The sequence below is a fragment of the Eurosta solidaginis genome, chromosome 2 (assembly GCF_040869045.1).
Source record: "Eurosta solidaginis isolate ZX-2024a chromosome 2, ASM4086904v1, whole genome shotgun sequence".
Lineage (NCBI taxonomy): Eukaryota > Metazoa > Arthropoda > Insecta > Diptera > Tephritidae > Eurosta > Eurosta solidaginis.
Genome location: NC_090320.1, coordinates 78,453,738 through 78,475,302, shown reverse-complemented (window position 1 = coordinate 78,475,302; position 21,565 = coordinate 78,453,738). Strand labels below are relative to the sequence as shown.

The 21,565-nt window shown below is 36.0% G+C and overlaps 2 pseudogenes; both read right to left on the bottom strand.

The window, feature by feature from the left end:
- Positions 1–5,127: 5,127 nt before the first annotated feature.
- LOC137242230 (ubiquitin carboxyl-terminal hydrolase isozyme L5 pseudogene) lies at positions 5,128–6,128 on the bottom strand (annotated as a pseudogene).
- A 4,780-nt stretch (positions 6,129–10,908) lies between these two features.
- LOC137239996 (tRNA (guanine(26)-N(2))-dimethyltransferase-like) lies at positions 10,909–20,928 on the bottom strand (annotated as a pseudogene).
- Positions 20,929–21,565: the final 637 nt, after the last annotated feature.

The window sequence follows — 21,565 nt, the reverse complement described above, 5'->3', positions numbered from 1 at the left end:
AACATTTTTGAATTGAAATTTTTTTCTTGTGAGTTTATTAAAAGAAAAATTATAAAAAACTAAAAAAACATGACAAAATGTAAAATTAACTTTTGCAACTCGTCTGCCTTAACAGTTCGTAGTTTCCAACAAAGCGTTGCCGCTAGAAACGGTGAGTATACCGGCCGCTGTTTAGCGGTCGTAACATAGCGGTACCGCTTTTGAAGGAAACCAAGCCTTTAGTATATAGAATTTATTTATTTTTGGCATTCCTTTTGTGTTTTTCGCATTTTTTAGGTTTCGTTAAGCTGTGCTGAAATTTAAATGTCAACTATTTCGAGTAGTTAAAGCTGGAGACATTGGTGCTTTATCGGCAACCGTATCGGTAACCTTATAACAGCTGATTCGACCAACCTTATGAGAATCAATGCAATCGATTATTGGTGCCGCTAAGGTCGTAACAGTATCGTAGCCAACCAATTGGGTTTTGGTTTACCGTCGTAACGATAAACAGCTGATTTTGTTAGCGATACGGATACAGCGATACGACATACGGCACCAATGACTCCGGCTTAAAACCAGGGATGCACCTTAACGTTAAGCTAATCGTTTATCAAAAAATTTCCACCGTTTCCGTTGAAACACTTCGAAATATTATCGATAAAAAAATTATCAAGATAAATTGTATCTCGTTTTTAACCGAAACGAAAAGGTTTCGTTATCGTTAAAAACGTTAACAAAAACGTGATAATTTATGTTTGAATTGTGCTGGCAATAATATAGCCATGGTGAAGCCGTAAGGTGGTAACAGCGAGCGGACATACACACACAAACTCCATGTAATTTGTTTGTGTAATTCGTTGATGGTAATGTCAAAAATACTCTGAGAAATGTTCGTACTGTCAAAATTCATGAGAAAAGTTGCAATCAGCTTGGCTAATGCTTTCACCTTTAATGACTCCGCCATCAATCAGCTTTGCCAGCATAGTTTGAAATTAATAATCAACATAAACGATTTGATTTCGTTTTGATATGGCAGAAAACGAAACAAAATCATTTCGTTAATTTGACGTTCTTAACGTTCAAAAAGGAACGAAATGACTTTTTTTCGTTTATTAACGTTAATTATCGTAACAAAATGATATCGGTTCGTTGGTTAAGCATGCCTGGTTAAAACTGTGTTAGTGAATAGTACAATCGATAAGTCAATCGACAAAATCGTTAATTAAAATCTCGACAAATCGTATCGTTATAAGTTGGTGAATTCCACTACTGGCTTATGTTTATGCATTTATTGTTAGAGAATCCTTGTATGTACGATTAATAAATTAATACCAATATCCATTTGAGTTAAAAGTTACAGTTTGAGGTTTTATTGAATGTTTGAGTTTGTTGTTTTTATTGTTGTTGCTTTGAGTTTGGAAGTGTGCTTTTATAATGTAACGATTTTACTGCAAATCCTCTTATTTGCAACCTTCTGCTAAGGTGGAATTGAATCACTAAACTGTTGAATAAAGTACTCCAATATTTAATAATGCAAAATGGCCTTTATTAAAGTACTTCACAATAAATAACTCTACTATTGCTCGACAGATAGCGTGCTTAATCAAAACTGATTCTCGCGCCTCTACTGTTGTCGCCTTTTATACTGTCTGGTTTCCTCGTTGCATACTTCTAGGCTTTTCCATTCTAGAACTTACTAGTTAGTTATCAGCTACAAAATCACCAGCCACAACTACCTTTATAGCTTCTCATATGCGCGTGAGTAATACTTGCACAAATTACACTGGTCAACAACATTTTTGTATATGGGTCGTGCGTATATTTTGTTTATTGCTTTTGCACCCAGAAATAAGAATATGAACATAAAAAAGTTTTTGATTTGGTTTTGTTCGAAAAAAAAAATGAGAAAAATGAAAAACATGAAAATTCATCAAAATTTGACATAGATTTGATTTATTCTTATAAATTTAGTTTTAGAATACAGTTTAAATGTTTAAAAATGCTTTTTCCTGCTTTTCCTGCCATATTCGGTAACATTTTCTCTTATTAACGTCCAAATATAGTCCCCCATCATGCTTTCCGTATACTGGCCTTGATAGCGTTTCTCAAACTCCATTATATCTTGATGGAATCGCTCCCCGTGTTCTTATGAATAAGCTCTCATATTATCTTTGAATTTATCCAGATGTGAATGTAACATGTGCATCTTTAGCGACATTCTACATCCGATGGCGGAAAAATTCGTAATCATGCCAGTTATCAGCTCATCATAATCTTCATCCCTATGATTTCCAAGAAAGCCATGAACTACTGCCTTAAAACTGTTCCACGCTAGTTTCTCCTCATTAATAAGTAGGTCTGGGAAAATATCGCAGTTCATAATTTTTTTTATTTGAGGGCCAACAAAGGTTCCAGCTTTAATTTTCGGCTCTGACAGCTTTGGAAAAAAAGTCTGCAAATATTTGAAAGCTTTAGACTCAATATTAAGAGCCTTCACAAATTGTTTGATAAGCCCCAATTTAATATGCTATGGCGGCATCAATTAATTTTTATGATCGACAATTGCTTCATGTTTAATATTAAATCTTCCCACTCCATACTCAGTACGGTCAGGCCAATGATTTTGGCGATAGTGGGCGGCATCATTTCTGCTATCCCATAGGCATAGATACCAGGGGTGTTTGGTATATCCACCTTGCATTTCAGTGATAAAACAAACCATCTTGAAGTCTCCAATAACTTCACACTTGTATTCCGTATATTTGATTGCAGTTAATAGCATTTTAATACTGTCACAATTTTCTTTGAGATGTATGGAATGTGCCAGTGGAATAGATGGAAATTTGTTCCCATTGTGTAGTAGAACTGCTTTTAGACTTTTTGTTGAGCTGTCGATGAAGAGGCGCCATTCATTTGTATTACAAGGAATACCAATTGCTTCAAATAAACCTTTCACGTCATAGCAAAAACAGAGTCCATCTTCCTTACTGTAGAAACAAGAAAATTCTTCATGACGCTTTCTTTGCTGAGATATTCGAACATCAGAGGTAAGTAAATTTCGTTGTTTAAGCCGCGATGCTAATAACTCTGGAGCGGATGTCGATGGTAGTTCCGGATATATTGTTTTCCTTAAACGTTTCCCTTTCAGTGGTTTCACTACACAAAAATAGCAATCAGTGTCATGATTACTCGGTTCCCTCCAAATCCTCGGCACTGCGAACTTCATGGTTCTTTTCTCACCCTGGTACCAAACTATAATAAAACGCAAAGCATTTCATAACAATTTCAGTTATTATGCAATTATATATATGTAGATATATGTATATATCATAATGTAATGATAGAAGGTGGCGGAAGATTTGACAGATATCATATCGAACGCCTTTAGCTGCAGTGAGCTCCAGGCTGTATTTTGGAAGTACAGGAGAAGGGGGGCATAAAAGAGGGCCCATTTTTGAAATGGTAGTTAAATTCCTACTTTTTCAATAATGATTAAATACAGAAAGGAGTGTATTTAGATTGATTTTTGGGCAATTTAATCAGAAAAGTTATGAATGAAGATTGCTTTTTTAAATTTTGTCGCGTTTGCAGCTTATAAGTTTATTTTGAACGCATCAATTTTGCTGGTAATATTCTTGGACAGGGTTCGAATGCTAATAAACGACCAAAAATGCCGGCAGAGGTGTCAAAAGACATGTTTTAACTTTGGCATCAATAACCTGAAAGATTTCACTAACGCCAAAAGATATTTGCAAAAAAAAAATTTTTTATTTTATACAGAAAAGTGTTCTGCGAAAAAAGACCTGGATCTTACCCCGGTTTTGGAGCGGCCCGGGGTCATTGCTCAGATTATTGGCACCGAGGTCAAAACGTGTCTTTCGAACACTTTCACGCCATTTTTGAACGTGTATTAAGAGTCTACTCCTCTTCTGGAGTATTACTAAGGAAGTTTTTAATATATTACATGATGGGAAAAGATATTCAACACACAACAGGAGGACGGACAAGGCAGCAGGTATACTAATTTGGTGGAATATTAATGAAGATCCGTTTTTGGCCACCTAACATTGAATTCGACGCTGCGGCGAACTGTAGGCAGGGGCTCCGGGGCCGAAGAGATCGTGTACACATCTGCCCAAGCCTTCGTCTTCATTATGTAGCGCACGTTGTTGCTTTAACGGCAAAGACACTCACCAAATGCTTTGAGGTAATGTTGGATGTTGATAGTCTTATGCCGGATATAGATTCGGTTCTAGCACGCAAACGATTTGAAACCTTCTAGGTCATACCGCCCTCTTCGCACGGTAGAAAAGCTTCTGATAGCCATTCAATGGATATGATCATCATGGGCGGCTGACTTATAGATCAATGGGGTCATAATAAAAAGGTGCAATGTAGCCATAATCCCCGTCCTGGGCTTGGAACCCGCCACATAAAACGACATTAATACAAATAAAGCAGAGCTACGAGGTATAGAAGGACTGTACTTTCCTGAGATATGCTTATACTCGGACAGCCAAGTGATAGTACGCTGGTGTATCGTGAGACACCTCTGAGGCAGTAACGGTGAATCGATTGTTTTATTAATACAGAATGACATACCCTCAAACTTCAAAAAAACAGCGGATACCTGTAAAATCACCAAACTTGGCCTGATTACAACCAGAAAAGAACAGAGTTTCTATTAAATATGCCTAGAAAAGATATATTCAGGATCACATCCACAAGAACAGAATATTGGTTGTTTGGCCTGCATTGGGATAGAATGTCAATCCCCTTGAAGGGCAGGGGAGGACGGTTGTAAGGAAACAGTCACCCACTTCGTCTGTGAGAGCCCAACACTTTAGCACATTAGGTATCGAACTAAAATCTGTTTTTTGCTACCCGATTTAATGGCTGTATCAAAATGTTCCATTAAAGACATCAGGAGATATTTTGATTTAACCAAATGGTTTGAGTAAAACAAACACAGCGTATATTACGTAATTGGTTCCATGGGAATATAATGTGCATGAAAATGGCGATAGAGCGAGCGAGGTCTCTCCGACCGACCAGCATAGCCACCAGCCAAACAACCAGGAAAGTCATAAGGTCAATTATTTTGTTACGCACCTCCATGTATTAAAATGTTGACACCTGTTGAATTATAGTTCCATTTTATTGTTTAAAATAAAAGGAAAATAGATACATTCAACGCTTAAGATTTGCTTTTAGATACAGCAGCTTTGCCTTTCATATATGGACATTAATTGACCTTGCTCTCTCAACATTTTAAGTAATTCAACGATGAATGGTAAATATTTGTGCTTACGCCGAATGTTTTCAATCTTATAGCGTTTCCATTTTTCCTCTTCATATTCAATTTTTGAACGCAGTTTTGTTATTTCCGTCTGACGATCTTCACCATCTCCAGTATCCATAGCATCGTCAACAGTCGCCAACATTTTATCGATTTTCTTCTGATATATTCTCAATCTATCTGACAGTAGGGCCATAAGATTAAAATGTATTTCATCTTCGCTATATTTTTGCATACGTTTCTCAATTATGGGACGTACAACATCAATCAAATTTTCTTCGGAAGATACTGCACCCAAATCCAATGGACCTTCTTTCAAACCATCAAATTCATATAAACCTCAATTAATTGGTATGTATCCAATAAAATGATAAACATCATCTTTATTTTAATTTTTTGTATCTAGCTCATCAAGGGTTTGTCATGCACTGAGCGAATTTTTGGTGCACTACTTAGAGTAAGGCCTTTTGTGTAAGGATCAAAGGACTGCGAAAATTCTTTGAATTCAGTAAGCGTTGGTCCCACCTTAATGTCTTCATGGTCACGGTTCAACAGAATGCTAAGTATTGCCTGTGTTGTGCATGCATTGTTAATGACTTGCTTTGTAAAGAATATATTATGTAGACGATCATCGCGTACAACGGATGCTGATGATTCATTATCCTGCACCCATTTAAAAAGAAAATGAGCCCATGTATGGGTTCGAGGTCTTTAAATAGGTCAGGTTCAAGATCTAAACTCTAAATCTCCTCCACTTGAACGCCTTTACATCCAAATTCACGTATTGATCCGGAAATACACCTGGATCGCTCTCAATTAAACACCAGCTGCCTGCGGTGTCGGACATTCGTTTCCATTTGAATAGCATTATATTGATTTTTGTGAAATTTTAATTGAAATCAGCTAACTTTTATATTCATTAAAATCAAACAAAACTATTAAATGAGAATTGTCACACGTTTGAATGATAGAAAAGTCAACACAAAGCGGAATTTGAGAAAAAAAGTGATGCGGTTGTAAATTTTTTCAGAGAAAGCAATTGGTATGTAAACCCACATTTTTTCCTCTGAATAAAAAGGGAGTTTTGTAAAGCGATCACATTCTTATTTCTAAGGGCGTTCAAGATGGCGGCGTTAGAGCGAGAGACTGCTTACATCCGCCACCTTCTATAATTCCATCATGTGTATATATATGAAACAGTTAGTACAATAAAAAAGAGAAAATAAACTTACGCTCCAGAATGCTTCTGCAAGAGTTACATGAAACATGTGGAGCCCATTTTTTGTCCTGGTTTTTAACAGGTAGACTGAAGTAGGCTAGGTAGGTCTCGGAAATCCTTGTGTTTTTAGTTAAATCAAACTTTTTTTGTCTTCTTTTAATCCATTCGCCACATATATAGCGAAACGAATTAGCCGCTCGTTTACAACTTCTCGAAGACATCATTCCTCTGTGATACATAGTGTACCTATACAAGTGTGTTCACTAAGCGATAAACGTCAAAACTACAAACAGCCTCGCTCACCTGATGGAAATCTCAGGTCTAGAGTCGCATTTTTGGTCTCAACGACAACATTTTTGACTACCAATCGTCTCGACTTTTTCAATTTTTCAATCATTCGGCGCATTCGGTAATGGTATCCATTTTGAATTCGCTGTCATTCCGAATCCAGCGAGTGCCTGTCAGAATGCTTGACAGATAAGTCAACACACTTGTACTTGTACACTATGCTGTGATATGCAAAAACATAGTGTCGCCCACGAGTGACCCAAGAAACTACAGCTTCTTAAAAAAAATTTTACTTACAAAAACGCTATCTATTGCTAGGCCTGCCAATCCGTCAGTAAAATTTTCGATGAGTTTCTTAATATGTACTTAACGAATTGCCAAATCTACCTAAAATCATGTGTATCTGGGACCTTTTATCTCCTTTTTACTGTTTCTCAGCCACATTTTTTTTGGTTTCTTTTTTTAAGATGAGAATGTTGTGCTTTAAGTAGATATTTTTTCGATGCATCGCTGCATCAGGTAGCTACCCGCCGCCCTCTATCGACCGAAATAGCGCGAAAGGACCTACATTAGCCTCGTGCAAAATGCTAAATTTTCAAATCGTTATAACTTCTACAAAACCAAATATTTTTGATTCGTAATCGCATTTTTTTTTTATAGAATTGAACATAAAATTCGAATATTTGGGCAAAACCCATATACAACAAAAAAAAAATTTTTTTTGACCTGTATTATTGCCCTCTCTTGTGAGCACCTCAGATAAGATATATGCATGTGTTTGTGCGTTGCTTCTCCCCTGCGTGTACGTACACACGTGTAGACATAATGATTGAATTATTGATGTGCATCAAGTCACTGCTTAGCATCGGCTTAGAGATGATAGTATTCCTTAGTGCTGCTAATATTCCTTACAATATGTATTAGATGTAATGATAGTTTTGAGATCTGGAAATCGCTTATAAAGTTGAGAGCATGGAGACATTTCAATGTCACTACTCTCTGCAATGAATGACATTTCAATGGCATTGGTTTCGATGCGCGTATTGTTTGTTTCGTTTGTATTTGTTATTGTTTTTGGTAACGATGGGGCGTAGATTTCCGTTTGGACCGTTTTTTTCCCTGTATTTGTTGTTGTGTTAGAAGTAGATGATGTATGTTTTTTGTTGCTGGTCTTTCATTCATTTTGCTTTTCATTGTTTGACTCGTTAGTGTTCGGAGTTGTAAGGTTGGTGTTTTTGTTTAAACTCTCTGCTGCTTTCGTAATAGAGATATGGTTTTTTATGATTTCTGCTGTTGTTGGTTTGTTTGTTGTTTTTTGAAAGGGTACTATTTCGAAGGCTGATGGATTAGTATTGTATGTTTTCCATGTTTCTCTAACTGTACACCTATATTCAATTTTTTTTTATTTATTGCTTTATGTTTCAGAAAGCTTGGGCATGTGGGATCGTTTGAACCGTGTCTGTCGTTGCAGTTTACACAGAATTTCTTCTGACAAGCTTCATGGGGTGGTGGCTCTGCACATTGTTTGCATACCTCTACGCCAGGGATGGGCCTATTTTGGGCTCCTAAATCAGTTTCAGTGCCAGCGAGTGCTAGGTGAGACGTTTGTGTGTTTTGGGGTGTTAGGGGAATAAACAAATACATTGGAAATATCGTACGGTTCATCTCAAACGATATTCATCGCAAGAAGGTTGCGGAAACACTAAAAAACTGAAATGAAAATATTCTCTCTCAACCTCGAAAACCAATTCCGAAACTGTTTTGCAATAGTACGAAAACAAAAACATACATTTTTTGGCAAGAAATACGAAAAACGGAGTAACCATAGACTGAAGTCGACTTTATGTCAAGCAGCGCATTATTGACATTCATTTCGCCTTCACATATATTTAATTATATGAGCCGATTCATTTTGCAATATATACATAAAAGTATTTAAAAAAGTATTTTTGAAGTAGTAGCGTTAGAGGAAGTAGTAGTAGAAAAACGTACTAATGCACGTTGCGTATACAATCGTGGGAAAACGAAACCCTTTTCAGACTTGTTGGCAGTGTTGCCGTGAGCCTAGAAAGAAATGTATCAGTTTACAAATAAAAAAAGGTACCAATCTCATAAACAACGACTAATTTTACCAGTTTTATTATAAACAAAACTGCTTTCATTTATAAATTTCAAATTATGCAGGAATTTTCATATTTCTTCAGCTCACATACATATATCGTTAAATCCAAACGGCAAAAATTGTTGGAGCATGTGTTGCATGTGTGTTTAACTTACGGCGACCATTTTTCTAATTTTAAAGTTCAGTTCGAGTTGTGAATCACAAAAGCGACATTAAATATTTGTGGGCTTTAGTGCGAGCGAAGCCGCCGGTAAAGGCTAGTTTATCCTAAAACGCTTAATAATTTGAACATAATAAGAGCGGTGGCAGCTCTATTTTCCACATATGTATAAGGCCAAATACTCTCTCTTTATCAATCTTATGTGTGTTTGTGTATTATTCTCTTCCTGTGTTCTTCGCCCCACATACCTGCACTTGATCATCCCTCTCCTAGCACTTAAATGTGCAAAGCGTGCCCGTATGAGCAAAAGGCTCATACGAGCCGTTTTGCCCATCGCTGTTCTACGCCTTTGTATATGTTTTAATACTCTTTCTAGTTGGAACACATTGTATGATGCAAGTGATCGTATACGATCTTCAACTATTGGCCCTGTTGCTGTTACTACCAGATAAGGTGGAATATGGTCGTCAGTTGATTTACGTTCCGCTAGGTATATGAAATTTGTCTCAGTTGTTTTTACACGTTTGCCTGGGGGGTTATCCAGATCGAGGTCTTGGAACCGGTTTTTGTAGGGGTGGTCAGCCCCATTCATTTTGATATAGGTTTATTACGGTAGTATACGTATGTGTACTATATTTTATATGAACGGAAAAACTACACAAAATAGTTTTTTTTTTTTTTGACACATAAAAAAAAATTTACACTAGCTTCTTGTTGCCGAACACCGAGTATGCAAATTGATCTTAACGCGGCGATTGCCCTAATAAGACTGTATTCACCATATATTTTTTGCATTACTTTATCTCAATTAATTAAATAAACGAAACATCAATACGATAATTCACATATATTATAGAACATATTCCACAAAAAGCAAAAAACATTATGGAGTTATCTTGATTATTTACATATATGCGAATTTCATTTGTTAAGGCTTTTTATACGAAAATACATCGACTTTAAAAAAAAAAACTTTTTACATCGATTTCGCAGTCGCAACCCTCACTTTTCTTTATTAAACCTTCAATAAATTTGCTCTTTGCCTTTGTAATTGCTCCATTGTTTTGATAAAAAATTGTTTACAACTCTTTTATTTTATTTAAAAATTCACGAGAAGGCTTTACTAAACCACCTTTGGATAACAAATCCACATATGAGGAGAAGCTTTCCTCACTCACATGCTGAGAGGTAGTTTCTTTACATGTGTTGCTCTTACGAGAACTTTGTTACACCAACTCTCATGCGAGCTATGATGATGATACAGTGGTTCCTGGTGAAGTTTGATGGCATTGATCGATGTTGCTGTTATGTTTGTTTAAACAAGATTCTGATAGGGATCATTTTTGTTTGCTTTCTTTTTCCTGGATTTTTTGTAAAAGTTTGTGATAATCGTTCTTAAACATTGCTTTTTTGGCGGCATCGTTTGCTAACTTGTTTCCTTTTATCCCTACGTGTCCTGGTGTTCATAACACCCCTGCAAAAACGCTCCACGTCATTTTACGGTCATTGTGACTTTCTGCAGCGGTTATATTCATAGTCACGTTTGCATGGGCGTGAAGAACTTTTGTGACCAAATTTTCCGTTTCGTTCCTATTAATGTGATCGTGCATTCCGCTCCCACTTATAGGATGTGAGCATAGCACTCTGCTACTCACACACGTCACAATGCTCGTCAAATGGCGGTCATTTTTCCGTCATTTCACTCTACATTTTCGAGCCATTTGACAATCAATTTTACTGCGGTTTTACCATTTATATAACCGCCATATAACGTGAATTTTACCTGCAGATTTACTTTACCTGGAGCAGCCATATGAATAAAATATGAACCAAAAAAATTGAATTTTCAATATTTATTATTTTCAATATTATTATATATGTACATGAAATTGGAACTTATAATAATCCAGTTCATATAAAACAGAAGAACTTTAATAATAAATAAACTCGCTTAATTGGTTTTTGTTTTCCAATCTCTTCTAAGCGAGCAAAAAAATAATATCAAGCTTTAGAAAAAACTCCAATTATTTGAATAATCTACAACTTAAATCTTAGTAGAAATTCAGATCAAGAATATTCAAAGGTGTCGTGGATCCGATTGCTGTCGTAATTGAAGAACTTAAAAATGTGCGACTATTAATTGAGTCGGACTTATTATTGTAACCCCTAGCAGGAGTATTGATTGGTTTCAAATCTAATTCCGACAGCAATCATATCACGACATCCCTTATTATAATGCACATGAAATTGTAACTTAAATTAATACAGTTCATATAAAGAAAAGTAAGTATTTTAATAATAAATAAACTCGCTTGATTGGTTTTCGTTTTCCAATTGAAATCTTTTCCAAGCGAACAGAAAATAATTTTAAGCTTTAGAAAAAACTCCAATAATTTGAATCAATTTAAATCTACAACTAAAAGCTAATTAGAAATTCAGATTAGATTTACTCTTTTTTTTCAGATCAAGAATATTCAAAGGTGTCGTGGAATCCGATTGCTGTCGTAATTTAATTTGGAAGTAATAAAGTAAAGTAAAATATGAATTTAAAAATGTAGGACTAGTAATTGAGTCAGACTTATTGTTCTAAATCTAATCATTCCAGCAATAATTTTGCAACCCTTAGCAGAAGTATTGATTGGTTTCAAATCTAATTCCAACAGCAATCGTATCACGACATCCCTTATTATATATGAACATGAAATTTTAACTTAAATTAATACAGTTCATATAAAGAAAAGTAAGTATTTTAATAATAAATAAACTCGCTTAATTGGTTTTCGTTTTCCAATTGAAATCTTTTCCAAGCGAACAGAAAATAATTTTAAGCTTTAGAAAAAACTCCAATTATTTGAATCAATTTAAATCTACAACTTAAAGCTAATTAGAAATTCAGATTAGATTTACTCTTTTTTTTTAGATCAAGAATATTCAAAGGTGTCGTGGAATCCGATTGCTGTCGTAATTTAATTTGGAAGTAATAAAGTAAAGTAAAATATGAACTTAAAAATGTACGACTAGTAATTGAGTCAGACTTATTATTGTTCTAAATCTAATCATTCAAGCAATAATTCTGCAACCCATAGCAGGAGTATTGATTGGTTTCAAATCTAATTCCGACAGCAATCGTATCACATCCCTTATTATATATGTACGTGATATTGCAACTTAAATTAATACAATTGATATAAAGAAAAGTAAGTACTTTAATAATAACATAAACTCTCTTAATTGGTTTTTGTTTTCCAATTGAAATCTTTTCTAAGCGAGTAGAAAATAATTTTAAGCTTTAGAAAAAACTCTAATTATTTGAATAATCTACAACTGAAAGCTTAGTAGAAATTCAGATTAGGTTTACTCTTTTTTCAGATCAAGAATATTCATAGGTGTCGTAGAATCCGATTGCTGTCGTAATTGATGAATTTAAATGTACGACTTGTAATTAAGTCAGACTTATTATTGTTCTAAATCTAATTATTCAAGCAATAATTCTACAACCCTTAGCAGGAGTATTGATTGGTTTCAAATCTAATTCCGACAGCAATCGTATCACATCCCTTATTATATATGTACGTGATATTGCAACTTAAATTAATACTGTTGATATAAAGAAAAGTAAATACTTTAATAATAAATAAACTCTCTTAACTGGTTTTTGTTTTCCAATTGAAATCTTTTCCTGTGCAAGCACATCGCTAACCTGTGTTGGCAAAATATATGATTATACTGTCTTCGATAGATAGTCGGACGAGCCGTTACTCGGCGAAGTAGAGATGACCGTTGTGTCGGTGGCAGCTGTTACAACAGCAGTTTCTAAGTTTACACCATCCGTACAGTGTGATGAATGCTTCACTGCCTTTTCCAATTGCTTGGCGCCAGCAATTTTTGCTGTTTGTAAAGCTTTAGCTGCAATGCAAATATATAGATGGGTTAAAGTGGTTTTCGTATGTTATTCAACAACTCACCCTATACCATCATCACAGCCCCCTCATCGATTTTGAATATGTGTACTATTTCAGTATTCAGACCCAGTTCGTTTGATGCAATATTTTCGATTTGATGAATATGTATACTATCCGTTAGGCAGACAATTAGGTCCGTTCGATTCATTCATATACTGTGGGTATTTGAGCCGTAGACGCAATTGATATATTGTAACATTTGTAAACAGTTGGGTTTTTCTGCTGTCACCATCACCACTAGAGAGCTATTGAAGAAACGCTCGACCAAGATATGTTGCGATTTACGCGCATAGATTTTTTCCACCTTGTCAGTTATTGATGGAGAAAATGCGAAAGCCATATTTACCATCCAATACGGAAATGGAACTGTGGAGGAAGAAACATTTTATAAAATTTAATAAAATCAATAAATGATAGTTGTGTTAAAATGGGGTAAAGTATCGTATGTTAAAGTATAGCGAAGTTTGAATAGGTCTCATTCTTCATTCTTAGAAACATGTACGAAGGTACCTCGTAAGATATTAAAAATCCTCAACGCTTTTTTGCAATAACTTAAAAAAAACTCATATTCATCAAATTTCTGTTTAACTTCTACATATCAATAGCTACCTTTACCACCAGAAGGAGTCACTATTGCTTCTACACCTATGTTATTGTTTCCTACACCGATGAGCTTTGTAATAAAATAAACAGCTATATCCCCAATCTCTCCAGTTTTGTCGCCTCGCGAAACCTGATATTGTAACCAACCAAATCATCGGTGATCTTATTTAAAACATGGCCGCGCCAAATGTCGACCATATGACATTACCCTACCGACTGTCTTACACCTTAAAATTTTGGGTGTGACTTTCATCAGGATCTACATTTTGGTGAGCACGCAGCCGCAATTGTTCCGAGAAATCAGAGCCGTACCAAAATCCTCAAATCCCTCGCTGGCAGTACCTGGGGAAAGGATTAAGAAACGCTCATGACTACACACAAAGCAATTAGCCAGCAGATTAAGTGCTATGCGTCACCCATATATGGTCGCCAAGCCTAAAAATTACCCACTGGAAGAAGCTACAGGCCTGCCAAAATACTGCTCTCAGAATTGCCACGGGCTGTCTTCTTATGTCCCCAGAACACCATCTGCATAATGAGGCGAGAATAATCCCCATCAGGGAGAGAAATGAGATGCTGACCAAACAGTTCCTGTTGAATACCCAGAAACCTGAGCATCCCAACAGACATCTGATTGGTCAACCAGCACCGCCTAGGGGCCTAAGGAGTCATCTCCGTAAGCATTTTGAGGAAATACGGCTCCTGAGAACCCAGCCGTATGAAGCGAAAAAACACAAGCAGGTCCTTGGTGAATTCCATAAACAAGCGTCGGACCGTTATGCTAGGAATTGCCCGGTGAATCCAGTACTGAAAGAAAAGTATCCAAACCTCGCGGAAGAGGAACGCATACTCCCCAGAGAAAAGCGAGTCACTCTAGCTCAACTTCGTTCTGGATACTGTAACAGGTTAAACTCTTACCTATCCAGAATCAACCCCGACATACAAAATGTATGCCCCGCTTGCAATGTGTCCCCACATGACACCAACCATCTCTTTAATTGTAATGTGGAACCAACGCCTCTAACACCCCTTTCATTATTGTCCCCCCTGTCGAAACAGCAAGTTTCCTTGGACTCCCGTTAGAGGATATTGATGATAATTTCTGATCGGTCGCACCTATTGGATGGGGCGAAGCACTGCTACAATAACAACGTGTGAAAGATGGTTGCATCATTCGTTTGTTGCTCCCTGTTGCTTTGCTTATATTTTCTTTTCTCAATTTTAAACAAATTCGCAACAATAACTAAACTTTTAATTTGTTAACAAAAATAGAAATGCGCAACAAAATTTCTATTGGCAAATCAGCTGACTTCGAAGATTCGAAATTCCTATTCCCCAATTATTATTCTCTCTAGGAGAAAAGAATTGGAGGAATTTTTCTGCGGTGCTATTAAGGCAATGACCTTTGACCTCGAGTAATTTTTTTTTAGCTCGAATAGGATAGATGTGGACTTTTAATTTTAATATTTTTATGGTAAACTAGAGGTCCTCACTAAAATTTGGCTTTGTAGTAATTTATGTTATTTTAATTGTCTAAATTAGCCGTTCTTATATTAAAATCGCCACACTCAATACAAATCAAAAAACAAGTATGAAAAAGTTGTTAACGTTACAGTGCTTATGGATTCATTTTAAGAGTGCATTAAAAGAAAAAAAAGTTTTGTTAAGCACATTTTTAAAAAGGAAAGGAAAGGTCGGTAAAAATGAGACCATATATTCATATCGGCTGCTGAGTGGAATATCACCAAATCTCGGCTGCCGTTTCAAAAACTTCCTTTCTCAGAATTCGTTTGAAGAACGCCGTATCTTAGAATTTGTTTCATAAACACTCCAGCTATTGTCAAAATGCGTTGTATTTGAGCTCAGATCGGTCATTTTTGAAGCCAAATCTGAGTTAGGGCATTCTTCAACCGAATTCTGTGATAGGGCTTTTCTAATATACGGGGTTATTCAAATGTTTTCTGAGAAAGGTGCTTTTCGAAACGGCACCCGAGACCGGGTGATATTGTTGTAGCAGTGCTTCGCCCCACCTAACTGCTAGAACAACAACCGGGTGATATTCCAATCAGCAGGCGATATGGATATAAGGTTTCATTTAGTTGTACCATTTTTACTGAGCTTTTGTTTTTGTGTCTTTCGTTTTACGGATATGTTTAGATATAAGGTTTTTTTTATTAACTTTTAAAATAAATCCATTTTTAACTGCCGGCCGTTCAAACTCTGAACCCTATTGTATATTCTTACGATTTCAATGAGAATGATTTCCCACACTCTGAGCACGAGTATGGTCGCTCGCCGGTATGCATACGTATATGGCGCTTTAGCTTAGATGAAGTTGTAAAATCTGTGAATTAACAATCAGTAAAATGAATATCATTTACAATCACACTGTCTTATAAACCTTTACCCTTGTTGCAGAAATTGCACGTATATTTTCGTTTGGGTTTTGGCGGCTGCTGAATTTTAGTGGCCAAATTTTGCTTTAATTTAGCCTCCTCCTCCTTTAAGGCTGTCATATTTCGCTCCCGCGTTTCTGGATCTTTAACTTTGTGCGTAGTTAAATGCGTACGTAACTCCGTAAAGTGAGGAAAAGTTGATGGGCAAAACTCACATCTATGAATATTTTTGCCCAGATGTGTACGTAAATGCGACAGCACTGGACCGCTTACAGCAAAGGTGCATTCGCAGTATTCGCATTTGTATGGTTTTCCACCGGTATGAGTACGTATATGACGGCGTAGATTTAGAGCGTAGGTAAAGCTTTTTAACGGAACCAAAATGAAAAGTTGAAATAAATTAAGGTACGTTAAGATGATGTCTGTATTATAAGCTTCCGCCTTTCACAAAATTTACATTTATGCGGCTTTTCATTACTATGAATTAGTTTGTGTGTTTTTAAATCCAATACCACAATATTTTTACCACAAATATCGCACGGTTGTCGCTTGATCCCTTCATGAGTTTCTTTGTGTTTGACCAGGGCAGGATTGTTAGTATATCTCAGTGGACAGTAGGGACATACGTAAGGCTTATCTTCACAGTTATTGAGACGATGCATTCGAAGGTGCCTGTATATTATATAGATAATAAAGTAAAACAAGTATATAATTTATTATCTCCCGTAAAAACGTATTGAATTTATGCTCAGATATGGCGTTTTGAAATTCTGAAAAATATCGGGAGTGGTGTCAAACGACGCGTATTGACCTCCACAAACAATAATCTGAAGACAGACAATTTTGTGGTTGTTGTAATGTTGTTGTACACAGGAAAACATTTTGTGTATAAAGAGTTTTTGCATGGATTTAATTGTGATTTTGCAGGCGGACCTCACATAGGCAGAATTAGTCCGTAGTGCTACCAGAAGTTCATTTTACGACCAAATTGAAAAATCCTATCAAAAACCAGGACCTATGTTATAAAACAACTCCGTCCTCTTGGCAAATACTAGAAGCGTTCTAGGATTTATACCACTTGTTGCTTTTATATCTTTTTTTATATAAGTCATGCAATAGACGTTGCACTGATTGTGCTTCTTCATCTATTTCTTGTAGTTCTAAGATTATATTATTAAATTTATACCACGCAATCTTATCAACTTTCAATATGTTGTATATTCACTTACCTTGTTTACAAGGGATTTTAAAATAGTTTCCATCGGCGCTGCGCTTTTTAGCATCTTCTTTAACCATATCCTTGTTCTCGCTATGTATGCACTTAAATAGTGTGCTGTCAGCATCGGATGCTGTTTTATCACACATTTTTTCCAAAGCCATAAAACTTTCATCAGACGTACGTTGCTGTTGGCATTCGAATATAGTTTCGTCACAAGATGCCTTAGTTGAAAAATTATAAGGAATCCTCTTTATAGTGTTTGCATTGTTGGATTTATTTTCATCCTCCATTTCAAATATTTTGTTCATTGCATTTCCGCTAACAGCAACGTTACTTTCGTGTTGATCCACATTCGCTACACGAGGAGCTGCGCGTGCTTCTAGCAAAGTTTGTAGATCCTCCTCTAAATCCAACCTAAAGCGTTGGCAAGATACCGGCTGTTTAGCAGGCGTTGTAGCCTTTCTAAATGTGTTCGTGAATCGAGAAAAAAATGTTGAAGATATTGTTTGTATTAATTTTTAATAATAGGTATATATTACCATGCTAAAGTGATTTATCTTTTTAAAAGTAAAGTAATAAAGTTCTACAAGCTAGTAGCTACTTTTTAGTCAAAGATTTGGAAAAATTTCAAATTCTTATATAGTAAGCCAATTTACTCTACAGTATTTAAAACATCCATCTCCATGCTCACTCGAATGCTCATCATAAACAAGCATACAATTTTAATGATATATTTATAAGCATTTACCGTTGCATGACAAGTAATTTCTTGACTTTTGCACGCCAAGCTTTATTTGCTTGAAATTTTTCCAATCCAGACATTTGTATTCAGGAAAATTGAAAAAGAGCAACAAACATCCAAGTTATATTTTGTTGAACCACAGCAGACAAGGCGCGGTAATCTTCCAGGGTTTTCGTTACAAAATATCTTTTCCAGATAAGCTTATACCTCTTGAGCACGCTACGTTGTGTTATTATTTTATCCAATAGTTTCTTAATGGTTGCCCCATCATTTGAAATTGGGGTCTTACCACTGGAATCAACAATATGCTTGTCCATATTACGTGAACCCAATGTAGTGCGTACAGCGTCCACAATTGAATGCGAGGTATTGATGTTGGATATGATGAATATTTTTTACATAAAAACTCATGTACCCAATACAAGTTCAGGCATACCGCCGATAACACACCTTTTAAACGACGTTGTGTGTCCAAATCACTTAGCGGTTTTTCTTCTATGATTTGTAGCAATTCTTCAACAAACGTTGGATCATGTATGGGATGCGACCAAAGTGGACCGCCCATCTATAACCCTCTGAAAAAGCGACTGACGAGCCTTTTTGAACGGACATAACCGTTTAAACGGTTAAGCACCAATTAAGTAAGAAGGAAATAATTTGATTTATTCGAGTTTAAATACTTAAGTGGGATAGTTGAAACTTACATGATGTATATCACCGCAATGCGCACAATTTGTATTAACATTTGGTCCAGTTGGTATACCGAATTTCACTTCCGCATTGCCTTTATCTGAGATCTTGCTTTTTACAAAACCCATAGGCTGTAGCGTATAGGTATAACAACCAGTGCATTGAAATACCATTCATTGTTTGCTGTGTTCATAATATAAAGATATGGTAAGTAATTGGATTGTGGTAAAAGACGAAAATGCTGTATACCAACCTCATGCTATATTTACACTTCGCTTGACTACTATGCATACGCACAAATACGCGTATATAAAAATTGGCAGAAATGCTCAAAAGTGGCTCAATATATTTTCCATAACGATTAGAGTGCGTTTCAATGCAATGCAATAGTATACGCAATCCCATCTCATGGCAGCATTTCATACGCAAAGGCACAGAACTATATTTGGCATTACAGGCTTCAGGCGTATTGCCTGCCAGCACAGCCATATCATTCGCAGTTACAAGTAATGAACCCCCACTCGTCAGTGATTGTATAGCGCCATCCAGAAACCGATTCGGACAACCATAATGATCTAGGTCTATAACATCGAAACGCTTCTCATATGAAGTTGAAAGGTACATGAGAGTCCTATTGCGAATTTTATTATTGATTATTACAGTTAAATCACTAGCTATTGATTCGTATATCAAACCTACATTGCATCCCCTTCGCTTGGCACAATTAAATGTTCCACTCCATTGTGTCGCATATTTACGCTAATGGAATCTACTGCCACCTTAGATAGATCATTTGCAACAATTTCACGCACGCCTGCTACTTCTTTTGCATAACTTATGCTACGTAAACCTCCTGCAGCAAGCGCTTCCAATATTCGCAGTCCATCGTCGTATTTTACACCACCAGCCGTGTATGGTTTCTTGTCATTAGCATTGCTTGCTTTCCTTTATTTTGTGGATTTTTATGCGCCGCCGCTTCCCGCTCTCTTATCAACCGCTTTGAGTATACATTAAGTACTGAAATACTTAAATCACGATTAAATTCTTGTACTGGATTGTAGAATACGGCCCCGCCGGCAATAATTTCTGTAGTGCTTTCTTTGATCACACGTTCGGGTGCTTTGTCGTTCATAGCGATCTGTTAATTCATAAAATTTATGGCGATTTTGTTAATAACGCGAAACATATCTTTACCTTATTTTCAGATATTTCCTCAACTTCCATTTTGGCTTTAAACTGCTGTGCATCCAAGTTTTTGTTATCAGCTGTTCGGTGGTGGCATACGCTGGCTGCTGCTTTCGTTGAACAGTGAATCGTGGAAACTGTTTCAACAGAGGAAATATTTAAGCGTTAAAGATGCACAACACTGTTTTTTTATAAATCAACGAGGTTGGGAGGTTGTTGCTGCCTTGCATTACCCGGTTGCTGTTGTGGTATATACCTTGGTATAACTGGATGTGGCGTCATTGCCCCACCTGGTCCAGTTGATGCGGACCACGACCAACAACCACCACGACCTACACTGTTTGGGTTAACTTTGCTGCTGCAAACACACCTCCGTCACAATAATTAATGGAGACCATGGAGGGGTATCTCAACAAGAGAGGCTATTTTATTGCACACATAGCCGTTTTTTACACCGAATTTGGTAATTTTTTTTTTTTCAATTTTGGATAATAAATCTTAATGGTAACAAGAATTTTTTCTTGTATGTATGTGGAAATCAAAATTTACTATTCTGCATTAGAATTGCTCACGATTATTTATACTATGCAATTACATATTTCACTTTCTTTATAAACATGCACACATTGATATGAGTTTTTTTGCTAAAACACACTTTAGTAGACCAAAAAATATTAAAGAATACGTATATTAATTTCTGCAAAATGTAAATCACACAAATTGAAAAAATTTTCAACTTTTCTGCAGAATTAGAAATGGCGATTTTTTTTGCACGCAAAAATGACGTATTTTGCTATCGCTATGAAAATAATAGGTGCGAGAGAGCACGATACATTGTGGGAAAGCAAAATTTGTCAGCATGCTATTTCATTTGCACAATTTTTCATTCCAAATCGTCACCCTGTCAAAAATTCGTGTGGCTGTGTGCGTTTTTGGTCACACGATTTTTGCAGGGACTGTACTATTTGCTTGGGTTGGCAGCTGAGCTGCAATTATTCACGTTTTAAGGTTATTGGTGGACTAACCAAAAAATTAGTATTAGTGCGTACACAAACAAAGAATATCAAGCACTCATATCCACTAAAACACATTTACACAGTCATGCTTCTTAAAATGAATAACCGCTCATAAGCCACGAAGCAGTTCAGTACTCAATTGTCTTATTAGGCAAGAAAGTTAGCTGTGATATACGAAAACACTAATTTGAATCAGTATGACTAACAGTACAATAAAATGAATATAGTCATATCAGTCTCCTGACGCAAGCAACACAACGATGTACACGAAACTAAACTGAATACAGCGCTAAAGAAAACCCTATAATAAACGAAGTATACAGTGCATTGTTTACTATATAGTTTGGCAGCTTAAGTAGAGGTTATGTTGCGAATAGAGTGGAAGGCAGTGGACTAGGCAGTCGAATGTCATATAATGAAGGAATAGTGTTCGGAGTTTTTTCAAAGTTAAAAAAAAATGATAAAAGCTTTAATATAAATAAAACTATTGTTTTAATAACAACAAACACGCCATATATATTCTGTATGCATAAATTTGTAAGGATTATCTCACTTTAAAATTTGAATTAAATAATCTAAATTTTTTTTTTGAAACTGAGTCGAGAACTGTGCGTGTGAATGTGCGAATTTTCACCGATCAGCTGTTAGTTGCGCTACTTGGTAAAATTTACAATGATACAGT